This window comes from Larus michahellis, chromosome 5, assembly GCF_964199755.1.
Source record: "Larus michahellis chromosome 5, bLarMic1.1, whole genome shotgun sequence".
Classification (NCBI taxonomy): Eukaryota; Metazoa; Chordata; class Aves; order Charadriiformes; family Laridae; genus Larus; species Larus michahellis.
The window spans coordinates 72,059,255-72,074,315 of record NC_133900.1 but is presented as its reverse complement, the minus strand read 5'-3'; positions in this window follow the sequence as shown (position 1 = coordinate 72,074,315).

Genomic DNA, 15,061 nt, shown 5'->3' with positions numbered 1-15,061 from the left:
CCAATGCTGCGTTAGTGGGCAGGTGGCCCCCACAGCCTTCCAGCCAGAGGCACCAGCAACCTCTGCAAACCTCCTCCCCTGCTAGAGCTAGTGTGCACTGGTGGTGTGAGGCTTAGGTTCTCCAACCACATCCCAGGAGCCTAGATCCGACTGGGTTTCTGCAGCACGATGTGAAAATGGAGCTGGAATATTGCTGGCGGTGGGATTCCTATTTTTTCCTGGTGCAAATGCTGTGTTACCGGAGAGATAATTCCAACCGTTAACATCCCCATTCTTTACATATTGACACCCTCAAAATCACAGTAATTTCCCCAGCAACTCTGGGGCAGTGGGCTGAAGCTGGGGGAACCAAAGCCCACCACACTCCCCAGTGCAGCACCAGGACCCCCAAGCCAGGGCTGAGCGAGCTGGGACCTCTCCAAAGCAGATCACAGAATCACAGAATGGTTCTGGTTGGATGGGACCTTAAAGATCACCTAGTTCCAACCCCCTGCCCTGGGCAGGGACACCTCCCACTAGACCAGGCTGCTCAAAGCCCCATCCAGCCTGGCCTTGAACACCTCCAGGGATGGGGCAGCCACAGCTTCCCTGGGCAACCTGTGCCAGTGTCTCACCACCCTCACAGTAAAGAATTTCTTCCTGATATCTAATCTAAATCTACCCTCCTTCAGTTTGAGGCCGTTACCTCGTGTCTTATCATAACACTGCCTAATAAAGAGTCCCTCCCCATCCCTACTGTAGGCCCTCTTTAGGTACTGGAAGGGGCTATAAGATCTCCCCAGAGCCTTCTCTTCTCCAGGATGAACAACGCCAACTCTCTCAGCCTGTCAGATATCACCCTGGGCCCTGAAAGAGGTCAACTGAGGTTGCTGGAGTGTCACACCCGTTTCTTCTCCTCTCTTCCACACTTTTATGGCAGAAACAATCTACAAGGATGTCGGAGTAGATCCTGCTGCTCAGCATACCCGGCTGGCTAATCCTTGGTGCTTCTCTGCTCTGCGTATTAACCCCTCACCAGATGTACTTTATGTCTCCCCGCTGAAGATCTAGAGAGCCTGGCAAACTGATCTTCCTTTTTCTTTTTTTTTTTTTTTTTAGCACTTTGTTGGAGCCGGCTACTGATTCTATACATTGCAGAGCCACGTTGGCAGCACTTGTGGTACCTTGCTAGACCTCACCCCTGGCAAATGGTGCACACTACAAGAAATACACAGTACAGTCAGATTAGCGTGGGTTAAGGGACATCACTGTTATATGACTTTGTCTTATTTCCTGGTCTTCCAAAGACAATCCCATAGTGATAAATGAAACGGTACCTCTAATGGAGAATTACTATCTGCAAAATTACAAACTTTAGTTTCAGTAATAGTGCATTCAGGCAATATTTACATGACAAATAAGAAAAACCTCTGACAGAAGAATCTTTCATGTACTTGTCTGGCTTTATCACTCAGCTCACAGTTTTATCTTGCGTTTAATCATATTGCCCTTCATCTGCCATCCAGTAGCCAAAGTACTAAAATAGCCTTAATCTCTCTGTATCTCATTACAATGTGAGACTATGGTTTTGCACAACTTTCTGTTAAGTATGATATATCTCAGCAGCATAAAATATACGCCCAAAATGCATACAGTACATGGAATAGTACTATAAATTCTAGGACCATCTTAAAAGCGAAAGCGCTGGATAAAACGATGCAGAAAATACCGAGTGATGGGTAGGTAAAGTGTTATTAATATATCATAAAGGCAAATGAAAAATATCAAATGCAATCTCATTTAATAAAGAACACAGGGAAATACACATCAGTGGGTCTGATGGCATAAGACTTACTTTGAAGATTGTATCCTTCCTTCCTGAGAGCTTATAATAAAGGGCTCCATGACATCTGTTTAGGGCAAATACAACGGCGGAGAAATCCCTTTGCTTTGTTTTTAATCTCTAAATCTGTAGCCAGTCTGACATAACATATTTTCAGGCCAGCACAACACAATGCAATAAGTCAACAATATTTATAAAGATCGCTATTTACTTGATTAACTCCTCATCAGCTTTAGGCCATAGATATTCAGCACTGCATAGCACTGAGTCCTTAATTGGATGTGATTGTTGTCACACCTTGGTGTTAAATTTACTCTTCACCTGCCTGGCATTTACAAGCGGAAATCCCTTCAGGCAAATGTATGTGTGAATAACTAATTATTATTATTGCTGTTATTTTAGCCTCAGCTTGGGAGATTTACACTCTGAAGAGTAGCAAGTGGCACTGTGGAAGTCTCTGGAAAGACTGAATTTGGGCTGTAATATTATACTGCAGTAGCTGGCAATTTATTAGTTACACATTCCATTTGTCTACACTGGTTTCTGTATATTTTAAGATCTCTGCTTTTAAGTATCTCTAAGACCCCTGTTGTTTCAATTACTTGTCACTGTGGCCTGAGGTATCATTACTACGCCGAGGATAATAAACAACTCCTCCTATTTCTGTTGCTAGAGCTGTGACTAACTTAGCATGATCAAGAAGCAGCATAGGATGGAGAAGTAAGTGCCATATGGTAGGTGGTTGATCCTAAATCATATTCTGCTCTGCCAGCTTTCTTATGTGGTCTTGGGCAAACCTTTAAACCTTACTTTTCGGAAGAGCTGAGCACTGTATAAGCCCACAACACACACTGACTACAAAAGATCGGATAGTGGTTTTGAAATCATAGATCCTCTGCAGTTTCTTTGTTGTAATAGGGTGGAGGTCTGATGCTAGGAATAGCAGGAGCCTATTTAATACAGCACATTTAGAAATGCAACACTGAAGGACTAAGCATCGGAGCCGGTTCATTTGCACTGCAGTGTGTGGCTGGATGTCAGTGCACGTTCTGATGGGGAAAGCTTTAACACTTCAGGTTTGAGATGTTCGTCCTCTCACATGAAGTCTTGATGCTTTAATGCTTGACAGCTCTCCCACAACTCTACTGCTGCCATCAAAGTCTGGATACAGCTTCATCTGGCTCTTTCTGTGAATGTCGTATTAAAGCTCTCTCTGTAGCTTCTTTTTATTTTCTCACAGCCAATACTAACATTTGACCCATTTAACACAGAATTTGGGCCATGTAACTTTGTTAATTTATTATAACCAGGTTCATCCTGTTGATTAAAAAAGTCCTAGTCTACAAGAACTGTGCCAGCCCTGAAGAATGCAATGGTTCAGAGTTACATCTCATCTGTGCCTGTGCATCATCTAACTTAAGTTAATTTTAAGCGCAAAGAATTATGTCATCTTTTATTCGCTTACAGTGCCACAGAAGTTATACATTGAGAGCTCTTTACTTTATGAAGGAACAGAAAAAAGACCCTGTAAACTTGAAGCTCATACAGAATCCTGCTGTTACCATTCCTGCAATCGTATCTTTCAGCTAATTTGTTCCCATTAAGTGTAATGTTACAGAGAAAAACTGCTTTGCAAACATTTAATGGCTTCTATCAGTCTGAACAAATGAATCCATAAGTTCCTGCCTGTTTAAATATCTTTTTCTTTTTTTTTACCTGATATTCAAAAGAAGCAGTCTCTGGTTGCTTTCTCCTGTAAGTGTGAGACAGTGAGGTCTCAGGCATTCGAACGTTGCTGCTTTTTGGGGGGTTTTGTGGACAGACCGACTTGCAGGCTCAGACTGTGAACTGCACAGCTGCATCACAGGACTGTGTTCTTTCCTTATTCTGCCTGTAATAGGCTGCAAGGACAAAAAACTCGGGTGGTGGGACCAGAGAGAGCGCTGAGATCTTAAAATGGCCGGTGTGATTTCTTAAAGAACAGCAGTCAGAGTCCAAAATCTTTGATTGCTGCCTTCCCCCACGAATTTTGCTACCCCAGGCTGTTTGCTTGGAGGGATGAACCAGTAAATGAACTCTCACAAAACAAAAGAAAAACAAACAGGAGAGTAAATGTAAGAAAAAAAGGAAGAGATGAAAGAAGAGGAATGGAAATATGTGTAGGTTCAACTTGTTGCTTCATGTTCTGGAATGAGGATTCCCCCTAAATAGGGAATTTAACTGGTACTGAGGAACGACTGAATTTATAGCGCAGCAACTAACCCCATGTAAATGGTACAAACGGTGCTCGGGCACGGCCACTGCAAAGCACCAGCTGCCTCGAACGCAGACCACCGCGTGCGAAACCTCTCCATGCTGGACATGAGATTTTTTTATTTTCTGAAGTCTAGCTGACCTAAAAATGGATTTGCCATCCCCCAAAGCTGCAATGTTCAATAAGAAGAAGGTTCAAAACGCAGCTCCAATGCTCCTCTACCTGTGTTGGGCATGGCCAAAGTTTGATCATATTGCCTGTACCCTGTCTTTCACCAGCAATTCCAAAAGAAACTGCTTTGTCCCATCATACTGCTGGTTCAGACTTGTAGACATTTCAAAGTATGCTGGGAAGTCACACAGCTATGAAGAGTTCCTTCTGAAGCTGCCTTTGTACCAGCTCCACCTGTGGACATCGCCGTTGCAGTAACTATTGTAGCCCAAATGTCTTTGTGCTATGTTCCAGCGATGTCGTCACCTGTGAGGCAGGTGCCAAATGCCACACATGGCCAGGCACAACTGTAATGACACAGAGTAGGGCACAGGTGCTGGAGACACTTCTTGAGAGACAGCTGCTTCCAACCATGTCCAGCTGTCCTCCACAGATCTGTCCCTGGAGGGAACATCAGCCAGCAGAGCTGAGTCTTGAAGAGTTCTAGCGTCCTTATTTCGGAAGGGAATTCTTCTGTACAAGATGGGAAGAGTCCACAGAGAACTCATACAGGTCCCCCATGGCTGGACTGTGAGCAGACCAAGGCTGCCGAGCTCTCCAGTAACAGTAGCTGCTGGTAGCTGGGTCTCTCGCAGAGTTAAAAAAATGGACGGCCTCTTGTCTAGCCGTTACTGGAACGGTTAGTCTCTAATTTGTCAAAGAAAAGAAATACTGTTGAAAAATAAAACAGAGAGTCAACAGGGTTGTTTGCAATCTCCACACTAAAGATGTGTGATGAGATGCAGAGTTACATTCCCCAGTGCTGAGGGTGTTGTGCAGTGATTTGTCCCAGGACAAAGTGTTTCTACGGCACTAATATTTTATACCCCACCTAAATGGCAGAACAAAAGGGAATGAAACCTCCCAAATTACTAACGACCTCTTCTTTACCATACAGGTAAGTAATGGGACAGCTGTGTTATCCGAAAAGCAGATTCGTTGCCCGGTGTGCAATAAGCCAATTCTCACCCAGAGGAGAGATATTGCATATATTCAGGCCTGGGTGCTCGGTGGATTTCCACCAATCAAGCACACCCCATGGCAGTTTCCTCCTTATATTTATACACAGGAGTCACAAGGGAGTGCACTCCCAGTTACAATGATTGGTCAGTGACTTGCATAGAATTAGAATGTCTGCTCTGTCGTTCTCTTCCATCACTGCGCCTGCGTGGAGGGAGGGTCTTCACCTGGGCAAGGGTCTGCTTGACCTGCGGCTGTGGTTTTTAGTATTAGAATGAAGACAGTTCAGTTAAGATGCCCGGACTTGGGTTTGCACTGCCAAATTGGCATTGTTTGTAGAAACATCTTGATTAGATGTTCATTTAAGGTCTTAGTGTCCCAGGAAATAATTAGGCCACACGTGTTCCTTCAAACAATTCCCTTTGATCCTCTCCTTAGCAGCTACTTAGCAACTATCTACTGTCGTCCTTAACTATGGAGCCAGGACATAAAACTTGATGAACTACAGAGCCATAATCAACCTTAAATTTGATGATAGATATCAGCTGCATACCCTCAGCACCTTAAGTTTGTGTCCTTACCGCAAGATTGTAATTCCTCTCACATTTACTTTTCCCCTCCCTGCTTGAAAATCCCATTGTATGAGCCACTGTAGCATGGTAGACGTAAGCTTCGAGCTTGTTTTTCCCCACGTACGAAAATTAACTCCTCCCTCCATAGAGACAGACTGGCTTTTTTATTTGGTATGTAATCTTGAGATGTTACAGACAGATCAGCATTACAGATGGTTACAGACATTTTACAGAATACAAAATTAACAACTCAGGTCTTTTAAAAGGAAAATTGACGCTGTTTTTGTATTGCTGTATCTGCAAAGGCATGAAGAACCTCAGACTTCAGAGGGAGTGAAAATCATCACTCATATATTTTCTAAAATATCATTAATTTCCCCAAAAGAACCTTTGTGTATGCATAATCTTCTAATTGTAGATTATTTGGTGTTAATTATACATAATACCTTGCTATCTGTCAAGGCTTCCTCAAAATCTAATTCCCCAAACTAATATTTCTTGATCTTTAAGTATGTAAAATACTGACTTCTAGACCCAACAAAGAGTGAAATAAGAGACCTTAAAACTGCCAGTGGAAAAACACTGTCATTTCAGGCCTGTCAGGGAGTGAAGGAAGGACTGTTCTGCATTTTGGGAAAAGAAAGGACCATTTCTCTAGCAACCCAGCGAGTTTTTAGCAACAATTGTTTAAAGAGCCTCATTAGCATAAGAAAAAGACTCCTGGTAGAAATGAATTAGCAGTCACAGTGCAGGTGAAGCAGGCAGATAATATATGCAAGGTAAATGGAATTTATTGTGAATATGGTCTATCACATGGCTGTCATCTCCACCTGCCTTTTTTTTTTTCCTGACATGCTCTCCCATGTCACAGGAAAACAGCCCCACTTAAGTTCCCCACTCCACGCGGGAACTGAGCCTGTACCTGGAACATGCATCACCTCCTATGTCCCTTTGGGCACCTTTGGTCCAGAGCTCCCAGGGATGCTCACCATCAGTGGGTGGCCCACCGAGGGCACCCCACGCCAGCCAGCAGTGGATCACAACAATCCCATAACCAACACCTCTGGCACCTGAGTCAGGGAGAGAAGCCACTGAGGCACGGGTGTGTGTGCCTCAAACTGCAGGGAAATATGAAGAAGGATCCAGTTGTCCTCCACTCGGTGCTTAAAACACCCAGGTCTACAGATCTAAGGTAAGATCCTGCTTGAGTGGGGAGCAGCAAGCAGGAATGGAGACTTACAGGACAGTCCTGCATAGTTTTTAGGTTGGTATCACCAGGTTGGTGCCATATTTAAGAAAGTGACTTATCAATTGCACTGACAAAAATGGAAAAAATCAGATAAGCATGAGAAGAAAACTATTTTGGAAAAGATTATGTTAACTTTAGAATCATGAAAATAAGGAAAAACAACTTTACTTCGGGGGTGGCAGAGCCCTGGAACAGGCTGCCCAGAGAGGTGGTGGAGTCTCCTTCTCTGGAGATATTCAAAACCCACCTGGACGCGTTCCTGTGCAACCTGCTCTGGGTGACTCTGCTCTGGCAGGGGGGTTAGACTAGACGGTCTCCAGAGGTCCCTTCCAACCCCAACCATTCTCCATGTGGGGTGGGTTATTTATGTGCACAGAAACATGTCCGGTAAGGAGTAGTTCAGAGGATGGGGTTCTTAGATGGTAAACAGGGGCTACACCTTCCTGAGACCAAGAGGTGTCACACTCACCTCTCCTTTCCTTGTGGCGGGGATCCTAAATACAGGATATTACTGTTATCATCGTCGTTGTCATCATCATCACCTTTGCGTTGTATGGAAACACTGGTAATTGCCATTCTTTAGAAACCACGGTTAGGAGTGGTTGTTTGGAGAAAAACTAGAAAAAGAATGAAATGAGTCCTTCCCAGGTAGATCCTCCCAGCTCCTAGCCACCAACAATTTAGTGATTTCTCGTCTTGGGCGTTGTACACGTAACTCACACCTAATACTCAGCAATGGCTCTACCCTCCACACATTTCTCTGATGTCTTCTGGATGCATTATACTTTGGACTCCTCAACAGTCTACGATGGTGAGTTCACGCGTGTGGCATGTAAAATAAGCTTGCTTTAAACTTGCTTGAGTGAATGTCCCCCAGCTTTTACAGCAAAAAGAACAGTGAATCATCATTCTTTATTCACCTTTTCTACACCACTCGTGGTTTTATAACTCCTTATTATAACCCAGTTATAAGCAGTTATGCTTTCTCCAGACTGACCAGTCCACATTTATTTGGAGTCGTTTTGTACGGAGGTTTAGAGAAATCTAGCTGGGTCCTGCCTAATTCACCTCACACTTTGCAAGATGAAAAAAAATGTAGATATTATACTGTATAATCTGAGAAATAATATTTGATCATGTAATTAGACTGTATCATAGGCAAATGCACTAGGGAATGGAGTTAATGTTGCATGTACAACCTTAATTTTATTTCCTGACTTTTAAATGCCGAATTAGGCAACTTTAACATTTTCTTAATGCAATTTTTGTATGGAATATTATATAGCCTATTACATATGCATGCATATTGAAATATGGAATACATTAGGCTGTAGCACACAGATTGTGGCGCACGCATCCGAGTACTAGATGTCGGCGCTCGTCTTGACTGGCACAAAGTGACACAGGTCATTTCAGAGTGGTGCTCTCAATGATTTTAGGTATTTTATCTGTTTATTCTTTATATACTATAAGTCTTATAGAACAGTGTTACAGAGAATTAGCTTGAGAACTTTTTTTTTTCAATTGAATTGATGCTGCTTTTTACAACCTCCTCCTTACAAAGCTGGCCTTATTCAAATATTTAGGTTTCAGTAACTTAAGAGAAAAAGTACATCCTCAGAAGCTTTAAAAATTTTGAAAATGTAAAAGAATACTATAAAACCATAAAATAATTTTCCAAACATAATGATACCATGGCTTTACTTCCTGATCTCTGCAGAACTCCCTGGGTACGAAGACAGTACAATCGAAATCTAAGAATCTCCCTTTTCAAGTGGTAAGTGTAAGAAGTCCTTTTCTAGCTACAAAGGGCTATAAGATGATTGACTTCAAGGCTGACTTGTAAAGGATGAGACACTGTCCTTTCTGCATCTTGTCCCGCACTGTAATGTCAGGGTATCTCTGAAGCTACGTGGTAATTTTAGGGGTTAGAAGAAATCCTCTGCAGAGACATATTACTGAACAAACTGCAGGGAAGACACTTGGATGAATGAGAATATAGGACTGATTGATGTAGCTAATCTAAATAATTCAATACTCAGTCATCGAACGTAAAATAAAACACATCATACACGTGCTGTCATGAATGTGTGACACAAAAGGGTGCTGTTGGACATGGGGTTTTATTTCCCTGGTCAAAGACATCTAATACGTGTCGGGATTACAAAAGGTTAATATCATATGACAGGAGCAAGAAATCTACTGTCTTCAGAGGTTACTCTTGAAGAATGTCACCATGGACTGGATGGAATATACCACTAATAAATCACAGCAGCGTTCTTCCAGTAGACTAAGTGATTTTTGAAAAGGGCAAAAAAAAATCAAATAACATATTCAGCTAACAGGATTTGATCAGCCGATCATCTAGTGAATATTAAAAAAGATGATCTGATGAATAAATTATTCAGTGGAAGCAGGCAAAATTAACAAATTATGTATTTGCTGAACAACAGTTAAACCATTCAGCATATATATAATTAAATATTTATTCATACATATTTATAAATAGTTCTTACACTTTTTTTTGTTTCATGCAGGTGAATAAAAACTCCCGACTCTTTTTTTCTTTCTTCTGAGGAAAGTGGAAATAGCCTGTCTTCAGAAAGCTTGATCTCAGGTCAGCATCTCAGGGAAGCCAGCTTCATTTGCATTTTTAATCAGATGCCTATGTAAGCGAACATGTACAATCTTAACTGTGCAAGTGTCAGGTTTAAATATTTAGTTTTCCAGTTTTCTGGATGCGCGGGTGTCTGCAAGATAGTGTAAAGAAAGGCAGGCGATGTCTGTGCTCATGCTTTGGCCAAATGTATTTGGGCAATGTATTTTCTTTCAAACCTGGACAGTTATCTTTCTTGGTACTTGGGTTTTCCAGGAGCCACAGTCTCCACATATATATGGTCTGAAAATACACCATACAGATATATGGTCTGAAAACAACAATTAGGGAAGCTAACGCCCTTTCTTTGGAAAGCAAGGTTTCCTCCGTCATTAATAGAGCTGCTCAGAAAGGATTTTTATCCCAGCAAAAGAAAATGACAGTAACGATAGTATTATAAAATAAAAGGGGTTAGAGAACTAGAGAGACAAAAAAAAAAACTGGCAAAAAAACTCACAACCCTTTTTTTCTTAGCAAGTTAAATCCTACATAAGTGAAATGAATGTTTGTGGAGGGAGAGCAAGAAATACTGTCTTCCTTGAAGAGCCACTTTCCTACCAGCTGGGAAGAGGATTTTCATAAATTTTTAAATGTTAGTCCAGATTAAAATAATGTAAATGACCTAAATTCTGATCTCCTTTTCTCTAAGGGTGGCAGAACCAGCACCAAAACCAGCAGATATTTCCGAGGATGGTACAAGATACAAGATGATACAAGATGATACAACAATCCTCAGTTATAAATTAAGAAATCTGGGGACAGAGCATCAGCTGACGTTAACTCTCACCTCTGTTGATATTGATGGGCAATCCTCTCTCCTATTTTAAGACGTAAACCCATTGTCACACAGCAAAGAAACAAGAATATAATAACAAAGATGCTGAATAATGGCCAGGACATGAGGAGATTCTCATGATACAGTAATTACAAAAGTAAAGCTGATAGATGCTAGGGGTATTATCTTATTATTATCTGAGACAACCACGCACATATCATCAATTTTTTTTTCAGATCCTTTGCATTTAAACAAGTAAAAGCACACATTTTTATAGAATATCACTTATTGGAAGTGCTGTTCTGAAATCACCTCTGGACGTCTTTCGGGTGCAACTCATCTGTGAGCGGAGGGCCAGAGGCGGGTGGTGCCTCAGGCGAATTTCAGCCTCTGCAAACACAACGTCTGTACCTTTACCATTGAGCAAAGACAGTTTCATCTATTTATTTATTTTTCTAAGCAGATGCAGCTTGTGATGGACACTTTCCCAGGCACAAAGACTTACAGGGTGATGGAATTCCTTCTCACTTGAAACCACAGCAGTCTCCTGGCCCCGCTTCCACACAATTTTGCCTTTACGTACTGTTGCCTTTCCCCCCCCGCCTCGTTTCTTTTAACGTGGCATTTAGTTCAGTTTGTGTTCCAAAGATTTTAGCACCTCTCCTAACTGAGTCATTTTGTGCTCCACCACCCCGTGTGCAATGGAAGCCTCAGGAGATTCCGGGTTTTGCCCATTGCTTTCCTCTTTTCTGGTCTCTAAGTAATTATTTTTGCCTCAAGGACAGCTTTTTGGGGTCTCCCAGAGGATTACCAGCATTCCTTCTACAAGATTATTAACGTAGAGAAAGTCCTTGAACTCTGCATTCAAGAATGAGCTGTTAAGTTGTCATGATTTAATGTAAGGTTTTTAGGGGCTGCTTGAGAGTGGAAGAGCAACGAAGGCAAACACAGGGAAGATTTTACACCCTTCAATTCCTAACAGACCCCCTTCAAAGCTGGGAAAGTCAACTAATCTGGGGTGAAGCCTATCTTCAGCAAAGAATCAGGTGTCATTCCCATGCTTCCAGCACCGGTGGTTTCTCCAGGCATCTGTCAGGCCTGTGTTTTTCATCAAATTAAGCCTAGTTGACTCCCCGCTTGGTAGACGCCGCATGGCTGATCATGTATGTCCTGCCTTGTTTGAACCGCGCTCAGGTTCCCCATCTAGACGAGTTTAAGGAAGATTCTGCTTCCAGCTGTTTTCCCCTGTCCATCCCGTCCGTGTTTTAACTGCAGCTGATACGCACAGCTTGCTTGACAAAATCTGACAGTATTTCTGAAGCGCCGCCAAGCTGGGCCCTGGCGTAACACTTCAATGCAAAATATTAATAACATCTCTACTTCGGGAAACCAAGGTTTTCTACTCCAATTGAGTTCTAGCTCGGTGTGACTTCTCCTGCCCCGCAAGGGCCATGTTTTTGCACACGTGGATAACTGAGGTTGGGAAGTATATGAAGGGCAAGAAATAGCAGAAGTGGTGGGAGGCGCAGAAGTTTGGCAAAGCGTCTGGATCCCAACCTGTGGAGCATCAGCCCCTGCTGCCAGCATGCCACCAGCAGACCTTCTTAGGGCCACGAAGATGATCCAAGGGCTGGAGTACGTCTCCTGTGAAGACAGGCTGAGAGAGTTGGGGTTCTTCAGCCTGGAGAAGAGCAGGCTCCCTTCTCCCTTATAGCCCCTTCCAGTACCTGAAGGGGGCCTACAGGAAAGCTGGGGAGGGGCTGTTTGCAAGGGCATGTAATGATAGGATGAGGGGCAATGGTTTTAAACTAGAGCAGGGTAGGTTTAGATTAGACATTAGGAAGAAGTTCTTTACAATGAGGGTGGTGAGACACTGGAACAGGTTGCCCAGAGAGGTGGTGGAGGCCCCATCCCTGGAGACATTCAAGGCCAGGCTTGATGAGGCTCTGAGCAACCTGATCTAGTTGAAGATGTCCCTGCTTACTGCAGGGGGGTTGGACTAGATGGCCTTTAAAGGTCCCTTCCAACCCAACACATTCTGTGATTCTTCTGAGGTGCTGCTCTCAAGATGCTAAGTGCCACAAGATGAGATCTAGATGTTGCAAAGAGCAATTAAACATTATAGAGCGACCCTACGCTACGCCAAGACAAGAGCACCAAGCGTGGGCAAGGGCTGGGACAAACGCTCATGTTCCATGGAGGTGAAGCTGTTCAAAATCACTCCAACACAGACAGCGAAGCTTTTTTAGGGCAGACAAAAGTCTGGAATACATTATGTCATCTATTTTATCCGTGATCTATTTCTAAAAAATTCTCAGCAACAAGTACCCTATACTGTTTCTTCCTTCTTAAAACTGCTTTACGTAAGCTATCTTTAATTAAAACGAGCTTTTCCATGTGTCCACAATCGATTCTCTAAAATATTAATAATTTTCCCTACACTGGGTATCAAAGCCATTACTTTTTCCTGTGTGTCCTTTAACTATATTTAAATAATTCATTTATCCATTTTCCAGCCCTCAGGGAGACCGGTTCTTTTTTTCTTTTTTTCTTTTTTCTTTTTTTTTACACAATGTGATCCCATTTAAAACATGGGATATTTCCTCCTCCTAAAGTTATAGGGTATTTTCTTTCTTGCCAGTGTTTACTCAGCACAAGAATCCAGTTAGCTACCATTTTATTAAGACACAAATGCAGCATGGAAATACGTGTCTGCCTGTGTATAAATGCCCTTTCCACCGCTCATCAATCTTACGCTAATTAGAAAGACAAAAATATTTTAAAACCAATTAATGTCAGCGAGAAACATTCCAGTAATTCTCAAAATACAATGTAGCCGTGATAGATACATTTCAATTATTTCAAAGCATTTTCACAGAGCAGTGAGGAAGCATAAGGGAAAAGCAGGGGCTAAAAGCCCCATTTCTTGGCTGATGGATCTCTGACACAGGACGTGGATTAAGGTTTAAGTGAGACCAGCAGTTCATGTTCTCCCTCAAAAAGCTCCTGAGTCACCTGATTAAAGTGCAACCTTGACAAATATGCGCAGCGTTGTCTCTCACAGTTGGAATCACCAAAGAGGCTAAAAACAGCACCATGCGCTGCATAATCTCTAACCTCGGGGGACAACAAAAACAGAGAATTGCTGTGTCAATCTCATTTCCTTGTTAGGCTCATTATCATAAATGCAGGCCTTTGGTTTTGAATGCCACACTTCAATAACATTTACCTATCAACAGCTGCTGAAATATTGAATTCCACAGTCATCTTTTCCTTTTGATGCTTTCCCTTTTGTTTCTTTATCCATAAACATGAGCAACTGAGCTAAGCTTAAATTAACTAGCTGGGGTTAAATGTTTAGGGCAGCAAATTACGGCTAGCCTGCTTGCAGAGTGGTTTAGATTACAGGGGAGAGTTGCCAATCTTAGCTCTCATCATGCACTCCAAATGTGCACAGCAATATTGGCGGTTCATGGCCAAATCCTGCACGCTTTAGTTATCACGGGAGCGCTGCTCCCATGAATAAGTGGAGCAAGATTTAGCCCCTGCTCGGAAGATAGAGATGAATCACACTTTTATTCTTTGAGTACCTCACGGTACCTTCAACACAGGCATGTGCAGTGATTGATAGCCTGTGTCTAGATTGGGTATTTTTCTATATACTGACAAATATTCTCTTCGCAGTGATTTCTAGGAGCAGAGGAGTATACACTGCGGCAACGTTGGGTTTCTTATTTTTCGTTGTGCCCCTTTGTCTTTGTTTTGATTAGGTTTTTTTCCAAGGGTCAGTTACTTCCCATCCTTTTTCCGCTCAGAGTGCTCTGAAATAATCCTGTTACAGATCTCCAGCCCTTGGCGTCAGTAAAACAGTGGAAACTTGCATCAGTAAACAGGTAGGGAAAGACGCAACCTTCGCTTCAGGGTCAAATCCCAAGTGGTGGCACAGTCTAAGGGAAATGAAGGTGTTTGGCTTTCTTGAAATGAGCTGCTGGTATCAGCTAAGGCTTTTTTTTTGCTTTTTTTTTTTCACTTGATGAAAGCAAGGACTATGTGTTAACTGTTTTAATGCAGTGTGCAACCATATCTCTGCCTGTAATTCAGAGGTAAATGTTTGGTTAATGATAATTTCATGAGTACATGCTGTTATTCACAAGACCAGTTGGGTGCTGCAGGACGTGCCGCAGGGAGCGGCCACGGAAGGGGACAGCCCACAACCACTTGTAGCAGGTACAGCCACATCTCCCCATACTTTGAGACCATCACTTCACCCAGCCTGCCTCTCTGCCAGTCTAGGGACACGCTCCTCAACTGCAAAGCCACGCTAGTCCTCCTGCAAGAGCGACCGCTTATCTGTACAGAGCTTTATGAGTAAAACGCTGTTCCCCCAAAAAGGAGCATCCCACAAGCCAAAGGTGGGACCACCAGCGTTTAGCACTTTTAGTCCATAGGACTGGGCTGCAGGAGCCCCTCAAGTTGGGCACAACACACAGCCTTCGGGCCACAGCACCAGAGTCCCTTCTCTGAAACTCATAGAAGGAAACTGGGAGGAAACAAAATCCAGCA